Below are 24,100 nucleotides of genomic sequence, written 5' to 3'. Positions count from 1 at the left end.
CAATAGGAAGATCTTCCTGCGACCAACCCCTCAGATGGTAATCGTTATGTGCCCATCCAAAAACTAAAGAACTCTCAGGCATGCAGGTTTCCTCAGGATGTTTTCCTTCACCGTTACAGCAAGTTCTAGAGGACATTCGTTTTATGTTACCATAATGATTTCAATGTTAACGTTAAATGGCTTAGGTTTACAAATGTGATAAAAATCGCGCAAATAGGACCAGCGAAGTCTGTGCTCTAATTAAAAATCTTATAAGGGAAGTAACCCGTGCCCAGCATTAGGACAATAATGATGATAAGTATGATCGCAATACCACAGGTGTCGCGAAATACGAACGAAGAGTTGACCGCTTTGACGTCACAAATCTTATTGCACTCGCATTATGAAATCAATGTCAAAGTGTGCCAGCGCCCTTAGTACAAGTTTTGCGCTCGCAATCGTGAAGTCGTTTTCGAATGTCCTCTTCTAATTGGTTTTGGTGTATAAAATTCTGTAGTACTGATTTTTGTTTGCCTACTACAATACTGCCCATGAGCGCCATCTAACTTGTTAGTAAGCGAAGATTCAGTCTGAAATGGTAACGGGTTGACCTGTTAAGGTTAGGATAGTTATTTTAAAACCATACCCTAAATGGGTTTATACGCGAAATCATACCGGAACTCTAAATCACAGGCTACGGCCACGGACGAAGAAAATTCAGAAATGACAAATTCCTATTTTTGTAAGCTTAGTGCCGTCTACGTTATTAGCAATGTGAGCGGGTGAGGCTATTAAAGTATTATTTTATAATTATTTACAAACCTATATAATTGAAATTATAATAAGAAAAAAAAATGTTGCTTTTTTGAAGTTATACTTCTTTTGACGCGTTAGGGAAAAATGGTGAGAGTAAATGTTAACGATGCGCGCGCACACCTTCACAAAAAACCGACACTATGAAGTTAGCTATACTCAACATTGTAGTTTTTCTATAAAGGTTTGAGAGTTGACTTTCAATAACTCAAACAATACCCTCTTTCTATGGTTAGTGTATAAGGCGTCTATAGTGTGTAATAAGGCGATAGATAAAAATTTTGAAAAGATTTTTATCTTCTTACGCCAAAGAAGTATAACTTTTATCGCGTTTTCATGAGTACACACACGTTTTTTTTTTAGTTTTAGGTCACAAATTCACATTTTAAAGTTACTTAAGTTGTTTACAAAATTATTAGGATAAGAGGGGTATTATACATTAAATGCATTTTCACACAAGTACGTCGGTAATCGGTTAAATAAATTCCGTCTTAGCGTGAAGATTGTCGAAGAGTTTCGATACTCGAAATTCACACGACGCCAATCATTATTAGGGGTAAAAGACTATTTGGTGCGAAAGGTCACGTACGATCAGTAAACCAGATAAAAGTTTCCAGAAATATCTTTACAGTTTCGAGAAACTATTTTTAACTTTTCCATTACCAACTTGGTTACCTTGATTGGAGTGTTTTGGTTTCGCAAAATAAATTTACTTTGAACGAGTCGCTTGCGGTAGTTCTTTATTTTGAATTTTGTATTTATTTTTAGATTTCTGCTATTGAAAATGATTTATTATTAAATTAACTTAAATAATATTAAAAAAAAAGTAAGTAGGTACTCAAACAGTTTTTACAGGGTTTCGCGGATATGATGTTAAGGATTTTGTGTTGTGCAATACAGGTGTTAGGTTAGCGTAAATATACAAAAAATAAAATTGAATTATCTGGCTTTGGTTTCGTAATAACTGCCTCTAGTTGAACTCACTTGATTATTTGAACGATAGCGTAATCAACCCAACAAAATCGTTTTTTACGTGCTTAGGCAGTTAAATTCAATTTCAAAATTAATTTTTTTCAAGTAGGCCTGATATAAGCACTTTTGAAACGCCAAGAAACAAATGATTTAGAACGGCTGAAGGTATTTTAATCAAACTTTCACAGGCACGTATAGAAGATTATAAAGGAAGTAACATAAGCTACTTTTAATTGCGAAAAGCTTATGTAACTTAAACTTTATTTCAAAACGAGTGGATTCAGGTTTCGAAGATTTTACGAAAGTCTGATAAGTTACTTCTCGAGTGTTGCTATCCACTAAGAAAGGGTTTAAAAATAAAGCGGTGATAGTCTAGATGTTAGGACTTCAGCCTCCGTATCTGGGGGACTGAGTTCTAACCTCAGCGAGAATTTCTAACTTTTCGCATATTAGTTTGCGGAAATTCATAATTCTATATATATATATATAAAAGAGAAAGGGTGCAAGTGTGCCTAAGCACGTTTCGCTTCGAAACCGGAGAATCCTCAGGAGATGTTGACTTTACAATTAATAGTTGTTAAGTAATTGTGAAAATTGAGCTTAATTTTCATAATCTTTCAAAACTTTTCGGAGTAGTGCGTTACATAGAGTAAGTCTATACATAGAGTAAGCCTACTTAAAATAGATAAATTAATTTTGATATAATATACGAGGCCCCGTTGATACCGATTAGGTTTTAGATTTAATATAACCATACCCGTAACAGATAAGTCCGCTATAATATTAGACTGCCTCAAGATGAGATTGTGGTCAAGGGCTATAGTGTACATTATCCTACTAGTCGAGCCATTTCATTTGCTTCCCATTTTGAGGGAGTTGTGAAAAAAATTTAATTCGCCATTGTGGCGGTCATCTTGAATAAAAATTTTGATATAGTGTTTAGTATTCTACTAGTCAAACCCGTTCGTTTGATACCCATGTTGAAGGCATTTTTTGTGGCGTCGGACATCTTGAACCGATTTTCATCAAACATGGCTTAGAACACTTCGGACTAATTAATGTTTCAAAAAAATATAATCAAAAACGTTCATCCAGAGACTGACAAAACATACACTTACACAGACATTAAAAACTAGGATATTACTAGCATACCTAGTAGATAAGTAATATTATTATAGTTTATGATCACATATACGCTTTGACTTTTCATGTTTCAGATGTGAAGGGTCTTATGAACTTTAACAAAAGTATGTATAAGTAGTGGTACCTAGCTTGTAGAATAGAATAGAATAGAATAGAATTTGTTTATTTATCAGAACAACACAAACAGACTTACATACGGAGTAACTTAAACATTTAGTACTTAATTATTAATAGCTTAAGTCTAAGATTTGTGTCGTGCCAATAAAAAGGCATTTTATGGCTGATCTAAACGCATACGGTAGTGTTTTTTTCACTACAAGTTAGTCCGTGACTGCAATATCACCTAGTGGTAAGTGACGATGCAGTCTAAGATGGCAGCGAGCTATTAGGGAGTGCGGTAGTCATACTCTTAATTATCACTCACCACCTGGTGAGATTGCAGTCATGTGCTAGCTGTTGACTAAACTCATATTTTGACTAAACCTCATTTTGGAATATCTATTAAGTAAACCAAGGTTGCTTCTAAGATGCCGAGTAGATAAAACCTTGTATCTCAAACCCTGGACTTTAATCTCACCTGGTTGTACGCACGCACGTCTTAGCTGCACGTCATTGTCGGTAGGGTGGTAACTAGCCACGGCCAAAGCCTCCCCAGACAGACCAGAAAAAAATCAGAAATTATAAATTCCTAAATTGCCCTTGCTGGGAATCGAACCCGAAACCTCCTGCTTAAATTCACAGAGCTCACTGTTCCTGTTAGGGAGAGTGGTAGTCATACCCCTAATTAATTGGTTTCTACGCGACATCGCACCGGAACACTAAATTGTTTAGCGGCGTCTTTGTCGGTAGGATTATTAAAAGCAACTTTTTGTGTTCGCAGACATTGATATTGAATATTCCTAATTATCTAAACTGGGTCATAGTTACACAATAAAAACATTTTCGTCTTTCAAGCTCCAGTAATGGTTAAATAACCGGTAGGTACCAGGTTAAGGTTAATTCCGCGACCTCAATTATTATAACTACAAAGAAACTTATAACAATAACAATCAATTATAAACTATTCATTAATAGTTAAGCGCGAAACGCTATTTTTTTAATCTTATCTGACATATTTCTATTGGCTTTAGTAGCAAAATCAATCAAACAGTCCTTCATAAATAAAATATAAATTAAAAATTTCGAAATCCCTCGACTTTCAATATCGTTTACATTATTTTACTAGTCATTTGATACTCTTATTGAGGGAGTTCTGGAGAAATATATAATCCGCAATTTTGTGACGGCGGCCATCTTGGACCGATTTTCATAAAAAATAGCTCAGAACACCCTCCACAACACCTTTCAATTAAAAAATGACTAAATTTATGATGAATGTTATTTAAAGTTATAACATTAAGTGTGACTAGTAAGTGGCATAACGTTGAAATAGTGACGATGTATATTGAATTTTAACGACAAAGCTGCTTGGAAGCAGGCCACACCGCTCTCATCTCTCACAAAACAGAAAAAATCTAAAGATTGTTAAACTATAAAATGATGTTGGAAAAGAGCAACTACTGAATTTCTAGCCGGCTCTTCTCAGTGGTACTTCCTTCCAAACTGTTGGTAGAGTCACTACAAACAGATTGACTGTTTCAAAAATATATGTAAATATGTTGTTTATATATGTAAATATAGGGTTCGAAAATGAGGCTACCGTACCTACCAGTAAATAGTAAACAAGTATGATATATACATATATGGAAATGATGTGTGATGTGACTAAATTTTTTTGCTGGAAAACCCAGATTTGACCGCTGCGAAACCGGTTTGGGATAAAGCATGACATGACAGGATTGCATTATAATGACCAATTAGTGTTTTCCGTTTATTATTATAAAACACATGTACAAAATTGAATTATTCTTCACCGTTTCACTAATATATTACGCTACATTAAATGCCTCGTTGGTTCACTGGTGAGTATGATACCGAGGTTTTGGATTCGATACGGTCAAGCGAAAAATTGGGTTTTTATTTCATGAAATTTTCAGTCTTTCGGGATTAAGCAATTGGAAATTTTACCTCGGACCTCGTTGTGCACGGTCACTCTGTGTCCCCGGTTCTTATTATCACTAGCATATTATAAAAATTAAAAAAAAAACATCTGTGCAGAAGCAGCGTGGTGGGTTTAAGCTCTAAATTCAGCTCTACTATTAGAGACAAGCCCTGAGCTCAGCAGTACGGCGTTAAAAGTTCTTTAGTATCAATGGAGCACAGCTAGAAGCTGATTGAAAATTGGGTCCCACAGCGTTGGTCCCCGTGGACCAACGTTGGTTCACCCGTGTCTTTTTGTACAGACGGCTTATAAATAGTCGCAGGAAGCAAATAGTCCCAACCGCAAAATTCATTCTCATACGAATGCCCATAATATATATGCCCATAGAATCTCATAATGTTTTGCCCAACAGTGGACTATAGATTGAGGCACCGATGTAAATAGGGTATAATTAATGTGCAAGGCTTAACTGGCACACTTAACACGGGTCGCTGGTTTGACTCCGAGCCATGTAATTGTTCAAACTTTCAAGGTACAAAGACACCAATAAGCAATTAGTAATGTTACCAGTAACATTGACCGAAGCGAACCGAGGTCTAAAGTTTGACCGACGAAACAATATTTTATCATTCCCTCCGATTGGCGTCCGTCCGTCCATCCTGCTTTTCGTCTGGCCGTCTGTCCATTCTATCTGAATTAAGTTACGTATTAACTAAAATTCGATAGTACCTTATCCGATATGCAGTAGCTCATCATCATCATCATCAAAATCACATGACGTCATGTGCTGGTCTTTTGTAGGGATTTTAACTCACCACTGTTTTGTGCCGCTTAGCTCCCTGTGACTCATTTAATGTCGTCTGTCCACCTCGTGGGATCTACTTACACTGTTCTTTCCACGGTGTGGACATATAAAAAAAGAACATCACCAGTACGAGTTATAAATACTCAAGGGTAGGCTTTTTATAACTCTTACTGTGCCTACCCTTAAGTTTTTTATAACTCTGAGGAGATTTTCTTCACTTTAGATCATCTGCATACCCAGTGCATACACTCTATGCACGCCACTGCCCGACGTTAATCGTTTTCTCCGAGCTATGTGTTCCATCCATTGCCACTTCAGCTACGCGAATTTGCGAGTTAACTCCGTTGAGTTATGTGACTCTGGTTCTTTTACGGATCTCTTCATTTCTGATTTGGTCAAGATCCACGGTCAGAGAATCCAAGCATAAGTAACAGAAGCTCTATGTACTCAAAATGAATGAAGTTTGCTATATCAATGATAAAAAAACATCAAATTCGGCATAAATACGGAATCATAGAATTACCTAACCGGATATTTATCTATGCCGCGTGAAACGATATCGCCTCCGCGACACGCCGGTTGCAGTCGGTATAGGATGCTTCTTATGACAAAACTTTCAATTTAATTATCTTAATTATTTCATTTGGTTATTATTTCTTTAACCAATGAATAGACATTGCAAAGATTAACTTAATTTGTCGTCATTGTTTTAAGAGACAAAAAAGTCACCGTGTATTATAAATCTACTGGAGCCGAATTTTATTGCGTTAATTTTTTTAAACATTCCAAACTCAGTAAGACTCAGTAGATTCGAGTAAATCCATCATCAGTGGCTTGCACATTGTCTTCGGTCAGGGTATGCATGAAGCAGATACATGCAGCTATATAAAATAATTTTGGTAGGCAGTGCTTTTGTGCATGTATGTAGTGCACGCCACTGTCCATCATCATCATCATATCAACCGATGAACGTCCACTGCTGGCTGGATAGGTCTTTTAGATCCATACTACCTTATAATAATTGTAATATCGCAAAAGTGTTGCGAACCAGACGTTTGCTTATTTGTTTATTAGCAATACTTGGCGCAAGCATTGTACCGAGGAGTCGATACTTTGGAGATAAGCATATTCTACATTTTATTCTCGGAAAACTACAGGGTAAAGTTCCCGGGGCGTATAAAAACATAGCCATGGTAATTATAGATTTTTCAAGTATCGAAAAAACGGACTAAGTCGCCGGCAAAAGCTACAGAACCTATACAAAATATATAAGCAACAAAAATAATGATGAAGTGGGTAATAAAAATGTCGGAAACTTGGAATAATTTTTGTATGACATATTGTCATATTATCGCGTTGGAAAACCTCTCGCGTTGATTCATAAAGGACGCCAGGTTAGAGACACTAACGAGATGTATTCAAAGCTTAATTTTTGCCATATTCAACTAAAGCATTAATCATCCACAGCGTAGGATGGAAGTGCTGATATCGCATTGGTTAGGTGCTCGACTTCACTTATGGGGGGCCGAGTTCGAATCCCAGCACGCACCGCTAACTTTTCTAAGTAAACCTGCATGCCTGAGAGTTCTACATAATGTTCTCAAAAGTGTGTGGAGTCCACCAATCCGCACTGGACCAGCGTGGTGGACTACGGCCTTAACCCCTTCTCATTATGGGACCCGTGTTCTGTAGTGGACCGGTTGATGTGATGATGATGATGATTGAACACCATCACCATAATTAACCACTTATCAATACTGTATTTATAACAACCTACCTGGCGCAACGGTTAGCGCTGTGAATTTAGGTAGGAGGTCCAGGGTTCGACTTCCGTGCGGGCAGTTTGGGAATTTATAATGACTGAATTTTCTCTGGTCTGGTCCGGTGGAAGGCTTTGGCCATCGCTAGTTACAATCTTACCGACAAAAACGTGCCGCTAAGCGATTTAGACTTCCGGTGCGATGTCGCGTAGAAACAGATTAGGGGTATGACTACCATAATCCTTGACAGGTTAGCCCGCTAACATCTTAGACGGCATCACCACTTACCAAAGGTGAGAAAAACATCCAGTAGCCAGAAATGAAAAAAAATGTTTTGTATATTAAAACAAATAAGTTTATAATGAAATCCTTATTTCTCGTAAGTTGGATTATAAATAAATAATGTTCGAGTATTTTTAAACTTGCGAGGAGCGCCAAAAATAATACAATTATTATAAATTTTTGAGTTCAAGGATCTACCTCACCTCACTGGAAAAAGAAAGAATGTGCTAAAAATAAAGTAAAATTTTGTGTACTAGCAGCTGCTTGCGACTTCGTACGCGTTTTTTATTGCCTTTCCGAAAATCTCGCAGGATTTTTTTGTCCCGATATACGAGGTTTTCTATGTTTTTCTTAAAGCAACCAACCGTTACACATAAAACCAGGCTAAGTTTGTTGTGGGCTTTTCAAAGACCAGGGCGCGTTTGGAACCCTCCTAGCTTTAGTTTCAAGTTAACGAATGCAGTTACCACCATCACTAACATTAGTGTGACATGTTAAATGTATGAACGCTTCATAAGTGCCTGTAATAAGGTCTACACGAATAAAACATTATTGAATTTGATTTTAAATTTATATATAACCTTTACATAAAATTTCTAGAGAGGTTTTGCAGTAATGTTTTTTATCGGGTGATATTCCGAGATCAAATTATCCTATGCCAGTTAAAAGGATTTAATCTGTCGTTTGCTGATTTCCGTGCATTAGTGCAGTGGTTAAACCGATGGAATTTAGTAGCCGTAGAGTTTTTTGTGACAAAGCTCTTCGGAGGAATACTACCGCCATTATTTAGTTAGCCCTTGACTAAAATCTCACCTGGTGGTAAGTGATGATGCAGTATAACATGGTAGCGGGCTAACCTGTTACGGAGTATGGTAGTCATACCCCGAATCACACCGACACACTAAATCGCTTACCGGCACGTCTTTGTCGGTAGGGTGGTGACTAGCCACGGCCAAAGCCTACCAGACCAGAGAAAATTAAGAAATTATAAATTCCCAAATTGCCCTGCCGGGAATCAAACCCGGGACCTCCTACTTAAATTTACAGCGCTCACCGCTGCGCTTGGGAGGTCTATATCATTTCTACCAAGCAGCATTGCTATGGTAAATAAATAAATATAATATACTACGACAATACACACATCGCCATCTAGCCCCAAAGTAAGCATAGCTTGTGTTATGGGTACTAAGATAACTGAATTCATAAGTCAATTATATGAATAATATACGTAAATACTTATAATATATAAATAAACACCCAGACACTGAAAAAAATTCATGTTCATCACACAAACATTGTCCAGTTGTGGGAATCGAACCCACGGCCTTGGCTCAGAAAGCAGGGTCGCTGCCCACTGCGCCAATCGGCCGTCTAATGTGCCTGGACGTAGTTGTTATAATAAATGGCAAATGAGGGTTAACATCTACGTCTTAGGTTGGTGACAGTGGCGTACATAGAGGGTATGCACAGGGTATGCAGATGATATAAAATGAAGAAAATCTCCAGTACGTGTTATAAAAATCCTAAGTAAAGGCATTGTAAGAGTTATAAAAAGCTTTAACTCAAGTATTTATAACTCGTACTGGAGATTTTCTTCATTTTATATCATCTGCATACCCTGCGCATACCCTCTATGCACGCCACTAGTTGGTGGACACAGGATGGAAATTTTTAGTGTGTGTTTCTGCGATGGGAAGTGTTGCTCTCTTCATGGGCGTTGGTCTCTACTTAACATCAAGTGGGTTATCTGCTTAAATCTTCAATAATTAATATAAAAACTATACACGCTTATAACATACAAACACGCTTTCACATAAGTAATATTAGTATGGATGCACTGACCACGAAAAAGGGCAAACGGGTTTCTGTAGAGTCAAACACCAGCTACCAAACGTTAGTCTTTGTAATTCCGAAAAGGTTATTTTTTTTGTTTTTGGTATTGGAACCTGTTTTGTCTTTGACTTATGGATGGATTAACATCTTATCTGTGGCGTGCATAGAGGGTATGCACAGGGTATATAGATGATATAAAATGAAGAAAATTTCCAGTCCGATTTATAAAAAACTTATATATGATAGGCATTGTAAGAGTTATAAAAAGCCACCCTTAAGTATTTATAACTCGTACTGGTGATTTTGTTCATTTTATATCATCTGCATACCCTTAGCATACCCTCTATGAACACCACTGCATCTTATGGCCTCTTTCTTCCAAAAAATTAAAAAAAACTAATTTCAATTAAAATAAAGTTAAAATCTGTTATAACGACATCGAAGGGACTACTCATATTTAGTCGTAAAAACCGATAGTTGTAACAACCGGTGACAGGTATTAATAGGAAATATAATACATATATGTAATACGCGATTTTTCTTCGATATTGATTTGTTTTCTTTTTTGCGGCCTGTTACAATTTCCATAGTTAACTCAACAATATGTTATGGTGCGTCTTGTGTAAAGATAAGTAACAAACTGACTTAAGAGATATGACGAAGCCGGCCTTAAGGCTACGGCATGCATGTGCTTTGTTTCTAAGAATTATAAAAGACCTTAAACTTTGTTTACTTTTACGATAACAGCCATTGACCATTATACTGTGCCAGATGTTGATACTGTTACCTATTTAAATTGTTTACAATACAGCTGAACCAGTCGTTCTACAGATATAATTTTCCGAAAACATTAACCAAATGTGGTTTATTAATGCGGTATGTCGTAGTAAACAATGTCGTAAAAACCAATGTTTTCCGATAAGGCAGTCATTATAGCATTTAGCCAGGACCTTTGATTTTGGTCAATTTAACCGCTATGTTGTTCTAAACGATGTCGCCATAAACGGTTTTGACTGTAATTAGAAATAAATAAATATACTACTTCAATTCACACATCGCCATCTAACCTCAAAAGAATCGTACCTTGTGTTATGGTCACGAAGATAACTGATATATAATATACATATAATATATATAGTTATATTTATATATATTATATATATATATAGTTATATTTATATATATTTATATATATATATATTTTATTTATATTTATATATTTGTATAATTTTTAAATCTTATTTATTGCACCACCTACCTCTTTTCTACGTTTTTTCCTTTTACGCCATTGGTTGCCTGGAAGAAATCGCTATGTAGCGATAAGGCCACCAAATTGTACTCTCCTGATTGTATTTATATCTTTGTAACTACTTTTTGTTTCTTTGGTGTACAATAAAAGTGTATTCATTCATTCATTCATTCATTCATTCATTCATTCATATAATATACATAAATAGTTATACCTACATGACATATCTTGTATATATCATAAAACGCCCAGGCACTCTAAAACATTCATGATCATCACACGGAAATTTTCCAATTTTGGGTATCGAACCCACAGCCTAAGACTCAGAAAGCAGGATCGCTGTCCACTACGCCGATCGAGCTTCAAAATAAGAACTTAGGTAGTAGAAAAAATATTGACATAAAATGCTCCGTAACAAAACAAAGAAAAATGTTGTTGTTGTCAATGCCATATTACTTGTGGTGCGATGTTTTAAGGTTGTCCGTTATCTAAGCCCGCCAGCCCAGATTGCATCAGCGAGTTGGGTCCATTGGCCAGCTGCTAATGACTACGGTTAATAGGGGATTTTATCAAAAGAAATTGTTTTAAAAACATTGCAGTCAAACGCAAACTCATCATCATCATTTTAAATCCTTACCATCAGAATGAGTAGGGTTTCGGCCGTATTCCACTACGCTGGCAAAGTGCAGACAGGTGGACTTCATACTCATTTGAGAACATGGAGAGCTTTCTGAACTCTCAGAAAGTGATATTTATTTGCATGAAACGCACATAGCTAGGAAATGTTCACTGCGTCTAATTGTTAATTTGCGCACTACCGGGCACGGGTCTTCTCTCAGAATGAGAAGGCCGTAGTCTATCTACCACGCTGGCCAATTGCGAATAGGAAGACTTCACACGCATTTGAGAACATTATGGAGAACTCTCAGGCATGCAAGTTTCGACACGATATTTTCCTTCACCGTTAAAGCAAGTGATATAGAAATTGTTTAAATTAGAAACGCATACAACTCCGAAAAGATGTGCGTGCCGGATCGAACTTGGTCTCCACGATAGGAAACTCGAAGCCTTACCCACTAGGCTATCACCGTTATATATTCCTAGTGTCAATTGTAAATTACTTATTGTAAAAAATGACAGCTCGCCAAATATGCGTGGTAATCAAGCCATTGATTTAATATGTTACTGTATTTGTAAGCTCACTGAATCAAAACGTAATATTAAAACTGGAAGTAAACCTTTTTATACAATAACAAGTAAGTATATGCCTATACTCAGATAAATACCTTTACGCCCTTTGACGGTTAAAAAGGTTGTACAAGTAACCTGTTTTCAAGATAGCAAATACTTTTTCTAGAAAGAAAGAATTCTTATTAAACTTTTTATGGCTTTGAGAATGGGTAGTCTTTCTTTAAATATATTATCTGTAAGCATACAAAAAAATAAAATTGAAGTGTCTATCTGTAACCGATTTTTTTTTATTACACTACAACTTATTACTTGACTGCAATCTGTCTCTGTTAGGTGTATGGTAGTAATATTAAACCCATAATCGGTTTTGATGTGGCATCGTACCGGAACGCTAAATCGCTTGGCGGAATGTCTGTATCGGTAAACGGTAATAACCCACGGCCGAAGCCGTTTGTTGGGAACAAACCAGACAGAGAGAATTATGAAATTAAAAATTTCGAAACTTCTCCTGCTTTGATCAAACTTGGGATCGAAGGCTCAAAGTTCAAATTCAAAATTCATTTATTTCAAGTAGGCCCAGTGTATAAGGACTTTTGAAACGTCAAGTCAGTCTATTTGGAGTGACTCTAACACCGTTTCGGAAGGCAGATTTTACCGAGAAGAGCCGGCTAGAAATTCAGCAGATGGATCTTTTTCAACATCTTTTTACAGTTATTCGCTCACCACAGAGCCAGGTAGGTCAAACTTACGACCTTTTAAAGTTATAATATACAAAAAAATCATGTAAACTAACGTCGCATCCAATTTTTGACGACCTTTTTATACGGAGAAAATACCTGACCCTCTTTGTGAGACTTGCAACAATTTTTTAAGGAAATATCCCTTTATTAAAACTAGCAGTTAGTATCTTTTTTCTGTTTAAGGATTCCTAGTAAGTTCAAGTCTGGAGTTAAAAAATTGGCAATGTCAACCCCGTGCCTCGGAGAGCACGTTTGTTCTAAAACGGCCTCTCCAACGAGTTCCCAGAACAGGCGGAGTGGCGTGCATAGAGGGTATGCACAGGGTATGCAGATGATATAAAATGAAAAAAATGTATATTATTTCCACTTGTGCGCCAATGCTCGGGAGAGTTGATAAAGCTGCGGAAGAATATAAAATTTTGTCCTTTCCTCGTGAAGAAAATATCGCCCGCCCATTCTATCAAACCTGAAGCAGTGGCTCGCATAGAGGGTATGCAGATGGTATAAAATGAAGAATATCTCAGTACGAGTTATGAAAAACTCAAGAATAGGCATTTTAAGAGTTATAAAAATCTCAATTACGAGTTATAAATACTTAAGGGTAGGCTTTTTATAACTCTTAAAACCCTCATCTTATCTCCAGGACAGGCTAAAAAGAATGGATCTATTTTTAGTAATGTAAATTTAGTTAAGTATCTTTTTTTTTAGAAAATACCTGTTTAAATTGATGAATTTTATTATCTGACGTGAGCAATTAGTTTCGCCACCTTCCAACGTCGTCGGAAGTTAATAAAAGATTACGAGAAGCAAAAACCTTGAACTCGCCAATATTGAAAGGAAATTGACGACGTCGGGAAATTTTAATAACTCGCTTCCGAGTAAGGTCAAGATCAACTTGGACTAGTATACTGTTGCTACAAAGTTATTAAGTGAAAAAACTAACCATGTACCTACTAGCAGTTGCCCGTGACTTCGTATGCATTTATTTTTGTTTCATTCAGTTTCAGTGTAGTTCTATGGATAATTTTAAACTTGAATTATTTTACTGTATAATAACGGTCACGTAGTTTCTAAAAATAACTTTTTCAATTATTTGTTTTACTAAAAATAACTGTTTTGTTCATGTGTAGTCCTTAATTTTTTTAAACTCGGGATAACTTCTAAATTAAATGCCCAATTTGAATGAATAAAAAGTAGCTTACTTACATCCTTGATGATAAAAATATTTATTTGAATGATAATTAAAACTGGTATAGCAATTTTGCCCACTTTTGTTTCTAACGGCGATCTAATAATATTGCGACTTAACTATGATAGTTAGATATAATTTCTCATGGATTTTTTCGAAGATAATAATGATACTTTAATCATGTAGTTCATTATTTTTATGTATCACCAATAATTTTCTCAGCGCACGCCAAGTAATGAATTCTGTGGTCAAAAATAATAATATTTTGGACCAGTGGCGTGCATAGGGATTTTAACCAGGCTAGGCATAAAGCAGGAATATCGCATAAAATTTCAAAATTCTCCTTCTATAAAAGTTTTTTGAAATATTTAGGGTAGTCAGTGCATTTGGGCTTATGTGAATTGCACGCCACTGTTTTGGACCGATTTTAATGAAACATAGCTAAGAACACTCTCGATTAATTAGTTTTCAAAAAAAAAAAAAAACAAAATTCGTTCATCCGTTCGAGAAATACGATGCCACAGACAGTCATACACAGCCATACACACACACACACACAAACACGTCAAACTTATAACACTCCGACGTTTTTGCTTATGGGACTAAAAAAAGGTCGTCAAAACTTTGATGCGACGTTATTTTACATGAAAACTTACACGGCTACAGGTATCAAAGTAATCAGAGCTAACAAGTAGCTCTGCATTACTGAGGGCACTTTATTTCGCAACCGTTCGGCATTGACACACAATCGCTTCGAACAGCTCGAATCAAAATAATTATATTTTATAAACCGTGTTATTTATGAGTTATTCGTAAATCTAGCAACAGTGCACGCTCTACCTCAACGACCTGCCTTAACTTAATTCGCTGATTTTATTTCTTAACTAATACCACGTTTATTATGAAGCGGCGATAGTCTAGAAGTAAGTGCTTCGGTTTCGATTTCGGGGTACAAAGTTCGAATCCGAGCACGCACCTCTCACTTTTCTAAGTAATGAGCTGAATTAAAAATATCACTTGCTTCGATGGTGAAGGAAAGTATCGTGATGAAACATGCATGCATGCTCCATGAAAAGTGGATATAAACAGTCGACGTACAAGAAATGGTCATAAATTAGTGACATCTGCTTATCGTCTGCGAAAGGTGCAGAAGTCATTTGTGGGATTGAGTATACGCTTTTATAATATGATTCCTAAGGTAATTTTGGACCTACCAATGCATAAGTTCAAAGAATGTGTTAAAACACATTTATTACAGGGAGGTTATTATTTTCTTTAGGGCTTTCATCTCTCACAAGATAGAAAAATGAATGTTAAAATGTAAAATGTAAATTTTTGATGGTGGAAAAGAGCAACTGCTGAGTTTCTTGCCGGCTTCTTCTCGGTAAAATCTGCCTTCCGAGCCGGTGGTAGAGTCACTACACACAGGCAGACTTTACGTTTCAAAAGTGCTTATATTAGGCCTACTTAAAATAAATGAATTTTGATTTTTTTTTGCCTGAGAGTTCTCCATAATGGTCTCTAAAGTCTTGTGGAGTCCACCAATCCGCACTGGGCCAGCGTGGTGGACCGGGGCCTAAGCCCTTCTTATTGTGGGAGGAGACCCGTGCCCTGTAATGGGCCGGTAATGGGTGGATATGAAGATGATGATGGCTCAATTTATTACTTACTCGCTGTTGCCCGCGTTTTTCGTCAACATTTATTCTTTCTTATTATTTCTTTATTTTTGTTATTCCACTACACGTTAGTTCTGGACTCCAATCTCACCTGTAGCCTTTAAAAAATATAGGCTATAGATGAGATTGCAGTCCAGGGCTCACAATCGAAGATTCGTTGTCGAATATTAAATAATTGAGCTTCGGAGAAAAATTGGTCTTATTTGTATCATTTAAAGCTCGCATTTGCCTACAACTCTTTAGCTCGGGCTTTTCACAGAACGTGTGTAAAAAAAAAAACAAAAGTAAAGGATTTGCGATACTAAAAAGAATGTGTTTATACTTAGACGAAACAGAGTTTGATATGCGAAAACTCCTCAATTGTGAGCGAGCAAATCTAGTACTAAAGCTGCTGTGCAGTTATACGCCCTAGTCGGATTTTATGCGACATCGTTCCAGTACGCCAAAACGCTTGGCGGCAAATCTTTGTCGGTAGGATGGTAACCTTATTGATTTTTTTAATAAACTACTAGTTAGTCTCTACTGCAATATCACCTAGTGGTAAAAGATGATGCAGTCCGAAGAGAAGCCCTAGAAGTGGGTGGCTTTATCAAAGACTTTTACTAATGATATTACTTAAATGTTTAAATTTATATTCATAACACATAAATTAATTATAGCAGCACATAAATATTGCTTGAGGTTCCGTAAAGTAGAAAAAACGACGTTTAACTAAAACGACGAATAATTGAGGAAATGTCATAGTTTGTTCCTGCTGGAGGTTTTTTTGAACAACAATTCTATGTAGAGACGTCAAGCGTTTTGAACTTGTAGACATATATTTACATAATAAATGTATTATTATGTAAATTGATGTCTACAATGTGTGACATAATATTTTTATGACAATAACCTAATTTCGATCTTGCTTTAGTTGGGTTACTTTGTTTTCAATTAATCTTTTTATGTTAAGTTTCCAGCACCACCAATCCGCACTGGGCCAGCGTGGTGGACTACGGGCTACGGCCTTAACCCCTTCTCATTTTGGGAGGAGACCCGTGCCCTATAGTGGGCTGATATTGGATTGATAAGATGATGATGATGATGATGATGATGCTAAATTTATAAAATAGAAAAAAAATATAGGTGTATCCCATGTTCCCAAAACGGCATTTATTAAATCGTCCGATATTTAAATAGTTTCAAATGAAATACCTCTATATTCATTTCTTTAAAGTAAGGGTACAATAGGGGATGAAATTTGGTAGGGAAAATTTACGCAGGAAAAGTCGCGTGTAACCGTTATAACAAATATCAAATAAACTGAATTTTATTAAAATATAGCCTGGGATAGCCAACGTAGCAGAACTTTTCCATTTAGCAAAAGACAGGAAATTATATGACGAGATGACGGACAACCTCCAAGTGTGTAGAGGCACCTCCGCCTCCTACATAATGGAGAGGCATCTGAAGAAGAAGACCTCAGTCTGTAACTGTTTTTAGACCATTGAAATCCAGCGTGGAATACTACAGCCTAGTCCTATATACATGTATATAGTAGCCTGGCAATTGGAAAACGATTGCCGAAAACGAAACGGGGCAAAGTGTCGCCTTATGTCCATCATTTTGACGGCCGATTGGCGCAGTGGGCAGCGACCCTGCTTTCTGAGTACATGGGTCGTGGGTTCGATTCCCACAACTGGAATATGTTTGTGTGAAGAACATGAATGTTTTTCAGTGTCTGGGTGTTTATATGTATATAATAAGTATTTATATCATTCATACAAATATTCATCAGTTATCTTAGTACCCATATCACAAGCTACGCTTACTTTGGGACTAGATGGCGGTGTGTGTATTGTTGTAGTATATTTATTTATTTTATTTATATATTTATTATTCCTAACAATTATTCAATGTAAAGTCAACATCTCCTGAGGATGTTCCGGTTTCGGATCGCAACGTGCGTAGAGGGTACATCGCTGAAGATCTGTTTGGTGTGGAGTATAAGGATTGAAGAAATGATAAATAACACCATACATATTCTCGTGCTTTTCGCGGAGTATAGCAAATTAAGCTTAGTATTTATAATACCATTAACCTGAGGCAATGTGTCTATGTTTCTGTCATAAAATCTCTAGTACTACTAAGGACTGCTTATTGAATTAGAATACATGAAAAAAAGCTGAAAAAAAAAATACCTTCGCTTGAGCGGTGTTACTCACTGACTTTGATATTATTAAATTTGTTCGAAGTCATTGGCTATAATAAAAATACATTGTGTATTTTTTTTCTTCAACAACAATGACATCATCTCATCAACCCATTACCGGCCCACTACAGAGCACGGGTCTCCTCCCACAATGAGAAGGGGTTAAGGCCGTAGTCCACCGCGCTGGCCCGGTGCGGATTGGTGGACTCCACACACCTTTGAAAACATTATGTAGAACTCTCAGGCAACCCGGTTTCCTCAGGAAGTTTTTCTTCACCGTCGAAGCAAGTGATATTTTATTTACTTATAACGCACATAAATGAAAAAAGGGATTCGAACTCGGCCCCACGAAAGTGAAGTCGAGCTCCTCCGAATGCAATATCACCGCTTTCAACAATTATAATAATATGAGTTTCAGTTTTACGCAAATATGTCGATTTTTCCCGTTGTTATTAATAAAATTAATTATTATGGCAACGAAGACCATCTTTATTCCAAACAGTCTTAATAAACAGAATTAATAGTACCTACTAAGATCTATTATACTAGATACAGTTACACTAGCAAACACTACATAATAAACAATAAATTATGTAAATGTACTAATATTATAAATGCCAAAGTGTGTTCGTTTCTTTTTTTTAACAGCAACAAATTAATAATAACAATAGTTTCTATTTGCTTAAAAGTACCCTGGACCCCAAACTAGGATATCCCGTGTCTTGGGGGTCAAATTGACTTGATTGCTACATTAAAGGACATTGGGCTTTATATCCCAGGAAAAACGAACGGTTTTATTTGAGCCTGCGTTCTTTTTGAAAAATAAAAGCGGTTGAAGAACGCGGTCAACAGCTGGTAATAAATATAAAAGGTACAAAAAGGTTGTAAATCGGAGTTTCTAACCCCAGGTAACCTCACATTTTTATTATAGTTCTTTCCAATTTGAGGCAGGACGCTCTGATCTCTCACAAGATACAAACATTCTAACCTTCAGAACCACTGGTAGAGTCACTACAGACAGACTGAAGTTTAAATGATATTGAATTTAAGGTACGGAACTCTTTGCAGAGTCTGACTCGCACTCTGTAGATTTTATTTCCATCTTTGTGATTTACGAATTGAATGCGTGTCATAATACGCATAATACAGAATTCCTTCCGTATTCGAGCTTATAAAAACGTTATTTATGTCAAAAACAAGAATATCTACTTAGAAATAAACTTATCCACATTAATAATATGATGCAAGAATGGATCTGTTTGTTCATTTATTTGTTTCCTATGTTCGGTTTAGCTTGCATCCTGCAGGACTAGCACAGGCAGGATCAAACAATTATTTCCCCCGATTTTATACCCTGACAGGGGATATATTTGACGTGTCCGCACGGAAACATGGAGTAGGAGAAGTTTACCCACATATATTATTTAGATTTTATTACCACTTGTGCGCCACTTCTCTGAGAGTTGATAAAGCTGTGGGAGAAGTTAAATTTTTATCCTTTCCTCCGGGGATATAATTGTCTCCTGCCCATGCTAGCCGTGCAGGTAATCATAGACTACATGGTAAGTTTTAAGTGGTTGGCAGTCTTCCTAGTTTAAAAAAATTCTACTGAAGAAGTTAGTGAGCGCTGTTGTTTTATAAGTGGGAGGTCCCGTCCTCGATCGTTAGGTTTCGTTTTTTGGAATTAGGAAATTTGTTATCTCTGAATTATCTATTCTTCCTGGATATATTTCGGCCCGGGAGAAAATGGTTTCCGTGATATTTAAAAAAAAATGTGACGCGTAACCGGAAAATGTGACGGTAAATTTTTTCCAACGCCAATAAAGTAATAAATATACTAGGACAATACACACATCGCCATCTAGCGTAAAGTAAGCGTAGCTTGTGTTATGGGTACTAAGCTAGCTGTTGAATATTTTTATGAATATAATACACATTTCATTTTCATTCAGAAGATAAACACCCAGGCACTGAAAAACAATCATGTTCATCACACAAACAATTTCCAGTTGTGGGAATCGAACCCATGGCCTAGGACTCACGAACGAACCACTGCGCCAGTCGGCCGTCATAAAGAAGTTTCACTTCAACTAAATTAAACGCGGAAGACGTCGTAGGCAACTGCGAGTAATATATATTTTTTTTTTATCTCACTACAGCCAGTTCAGTTAACAATTGACACGTTATCTTGGTCAACTGTAGCTTGTTAGAAGGTTGTCTCAAAATATACTTTAAATGATGTTTTAATTAATGTTGCAAATAGTGTTTTGCCTAATCTCCACACTGAATTAAATAAACAAGTGAAAAATAGTGCCATCCCTATCTTGCTTAAACATTGTGTGCAGTAGTTTATACTCGCATGAGAATATTATGGAGAACTCTCAGGCATGCATTTCCTCATTATGTTATCGTTAAGGCCATAGTCCACCATGCTGCCCCAGTGTGGAGTGGCGGACTCCAAACGCCGTCGGATTCTCTGGAATGTAGGTTTCCTCACGATGTTTTCATACACCGTTGAAGCAAGCGATATTTTAATTGCTTAAAACGCACATAACTTAAAAAAGCTACAGGTGCTGGGATTAGAACTCGGTCCCCGTTAGTGAAGTCAAGTCCTACCCACTGGGCTATCACCGCTTCACTTAACTATATAGGAGCAGCATATTTTGCATAGCGGCTAAGCAAAATATTGATGTGGTTACTTTGTGGAATAATTCCAGGTTTCTTTTCCAGGTTACTTTGTGTTTTTGTTCTTATGTGGTTTTTCAGATACTAATAAATGTAGCACCAGTGCTAAACATCATTTTGAATTTGAATTTTTGTCCAGCTGCTCAGCCTTGTATCTATAGTAAATACACAAACGTACACTTGCGTTTTTATAAATTTAAAATGCATATAAAACTATAAGACTGATGTGAAAGGCATATACTAATTTCGGCATCGATGGTAGGAGAGCCGTAGCTTGATTGGTGAAAGCGCTCAGGCCGCGATTGCCCGAGAGTCACAGGTTCAAATCCTGTCGGTTCCGATAATTTTTATAATAATTCCTCCAAGTGTAGGTAAAACACTCATAAAAATTATACAAGTACACTTGCGTATTTATAATAAAACTACTAAGTAGATACTTAATTATTGTCAGCGATTTTGTTCACCTCGAAATTTTAATGTGCATGCCTACGATATTCGTTGCCATCTGAACTGCCATTATGCAAAAAAACATGCCGATTTGTTGCTTTGTGAAAAACAAACCGAAATCCATCAGGCGGGAATCGTTTTCAGGAATTTTTCCGGGATAAAAATTAGCGTCCGTGCTATTCCAAATGACCTAACTCTGTACTAATTATCATCTAAATCTGCTTAGCTGTTGGCACGATGCGTTTTTTTTTCAATTTAGAGACTAGAGTTTCACCGCAATTACACCCTAAGGTGGTGCGCGCTTGCCTAGGAGATGCCTATTGACTCTCGATTTTAAGGAACCCATATTAAAGGTTTCGGGGAAGACGAAAGCCGTTAGGGCATTCCAGATCTTTGCGGTGCGAATCAGGAACGAGGAAGCATAACGCTTTGCACGAGTCCAAGGGACATCAACTACGTAACGATGCAGATCCTAACGATGCCTTGCAGTTCGATTATTTGCAGTAGAGAGGTGAAGGAGGAACCAAATCCAATAGTCCTTGAGTACACGCTCCGTAATATATCTAGTGCAATAACAAAAGACAGACAACTTTGCGACCGTGTTGCAAACTTTGGAGTCGACTGACTGTTGCCTATCGTTCGTTTATAATACAAGTTGTAGCCGACGAATTTGTTCGCTTGGAATTTTCGATGCTGTTGCCTATGTCACACCTTGACCCCTGAACTATGCAAAAAAACAGGCCGATATTTTGCTCATAAAAACAAACATAAATCGATCATACGAGAACCGTACATTTTCCGGGATAAAAGTAACCTATACCTATGCTTTTCTAGACCATAACCTATCACTGCCAAATTTCACCCAGATCAGTTTAGCTATTACGGCCCGATTGAGTAACAAACAACCATGCAAATATACATTTATACTATTGGTTAGTAGTATAGATTATTGTATTAACCTATTTTTTTTGTAAATATTAAAGTTCATAAAGATTGTAATATTAATAACGTTTACGTAATATTCTTTACTTATTTAAAACTTACTAACGATTAACAAAGAAAACAAACTAAAACCAATAAAATCTTACACGGATAACATGTTTAAGATATTTTCGTCGATAAGTGAAATAAATAATCATGATCTTTAAATAAACCGTGTATTTCCCTTTACTTAACGTCCTTATAACTGCTTATTTTACCATCGAACCGCGAGGCACCGTAAGGATCTGCATCCCTACGTCAATATACCGCGGACGCGTACGAAGCGGTTCGCATCTTCGTTTCTGATCCGCACCGCTAGGATCTGGAATGCACTTCCAGCTTCCATTTTCCCCAGTTCTTACAACATGAGTACCTTCAAATCAAGAGTGAATAGGCATCTTCTAGGCGAGAGCGCTCCACCTTAGGCTGCATCATCGCTTACCATTAGGTGTGATTGCAGTTAAGCGCTCGTCTATAAACATTAAGAAAATAAAAAATTAACCAATAGTACCTAATCATCCACAGGCCCACCTGGCCACCACCTTGCCCACTGCTGGGCATAGTCCAACTCTTCCAAAATTTGAGGAAGAGCTTACCCACCACGCTGCCTTAATTCCGGTTAACGGGCTTTAACTATTAATATCACAAGTGAGTGATAACGTATAGTACAAATATAACTTAAAGGTGAACTCTATTAAATAAAATAATTCTGAAATTATAAAAATTGATTAAAGCCAATTTATTTTCAAAAATGACACCTACATACAACATAAAACAAAAAAAACCTAATTGAACCAACGACCTTATACTTCTTATTTTATGGTCGGTTAAAATACCTTTATTTTATTTAAGAACAACTCAACACAAAGACTATCAAAAAAATCTTATACTAAGGTCTAGAAAGTTTATAAAAGTAGGAATTTTGTAAACTATTTAAAAACCGTACGTAATGAAACCTCATACTTTGAAGTTGGTAAAAAAAAACAATATTTTATTTTCTAAAACATGCACACTGTATGAAATAATTCTTCCTTTTTGAACCAGTTATTTTATAACAATTCTTCCTTTTTGAAACGACACACTAAAACTTTTGGCTTTTAAGTCGGTAAAAGGTACCTGCATTTAATTATTTTTTAAACGCATGTACTCTGCACATACCTTACTTACCTTCTAACTAAATATAATATTTAAAAAAAACATAAGTAAGGACTCAATTTTATCCTGTATTGAAAGTCGGTGAAAGGTACCTATATTTCATAAGTTTTTTATAACACGCATGTACTCTGTAAAAAGATATTTTACCTTCTAACTAAATCTAATAAAAAAAAAAAATTAAACAGTAAGGACTCACTTTTATCCTGTTCAGTGTCACCAAAACGAAATAATCGTAACACTAAAATGAACCGAACAAAACAAACCACTGTCACTTGTACGCACCGACACTGCAAGTGCACCACACGGTATGCGACTGTCCGCGTGTTGACCGCATCTCACTTATATAGGCTTCGATATTGACGGACCGTTCTTCTTTGGCCTTTAGGGTGCTTCAGTGCTGAAAAATCTATTATCTATGCCCTATATTTCAAAGTTGAACTATAGACAAAAATTCGAGAAAATTCTCCTAGAATATAGTAAACTATTCTGAGTGTAGCCTAACCGTGCAGTCTAAACTCTAGTTAAAGCAAATGTATTTTAATTTAAAGGAAATTTTGCAAATTTGTTAAAATACGTAAGTTTTACAGCTCGCTTTTTTCCAAATTAAAATAAATAACTACACATAGATTTAGGGTTTTTGGTTTAACCGCAACAATTATTAAATTTTCTGATATTTATTACTATATAAACGATTATCCTAGCTCTTTGCACAAAACTGATAATTTGGAGTCGAGTTTAGGTACTTTATTAAACTGTTGCATACAGCATGAATCTTTAATAAAAAATATGATCAACAAAAAAAACTTTTAAAAAGTTATTAAAATTGTACATGTATTACACTAATATAACTTCAAATATAATAATAATAACATTATTTACAGACATAACATTAATTTATAAAAAAATAATATAAAATTAAAAATATTGTGACCTAACATCTTTCCGTGGGTATAAAGCGAGACGTGCCC

General features: G+C 36.3%; 1 protein-coding gene across 1 annotated transcript in view; it reads right to left on the bottom strand.

The window, feature by feature from the left end:
* LOC120634269 (linear gramicidin synthase subunit D) overlaps nucleotides 1–23,431 on the bottom strand; it is an 80,827-nt gene extending 57,396 nt beyond the window's left edge. Inside the window, exon 1 of the mRNA XM_039904758.1 lies at nucleotides 23,329–23,431. The gene's annotated coding sequence lies outside the window, so the exon portion shown is untranslated. The remainder of the gene's footprint in view (nucleotides 1–23,328) is intronic.
* Between the last annotated feature and the right edge of the window lie 669 nt (nucleotides 23,432–24,100).

This window comes from Pararge aegeria, chromosome 23 (genome assembly GCF_905163445.1).
Source record: "Pararge aegeria chromosome 23, ilParAegt1.1, whole genome shotgun sequence".
Classification (NCBI taxonomy): Eukaryota; Metazoa; Arthropoda; class Insecta; order Lepidoptera; family Nymphalidae; genus Pararge; species Pararge aegeria.
Note: the sequence above shows the minus strand (reverse complement) of the source record. Positions and strands in the feature narration are given on the sequence as shown.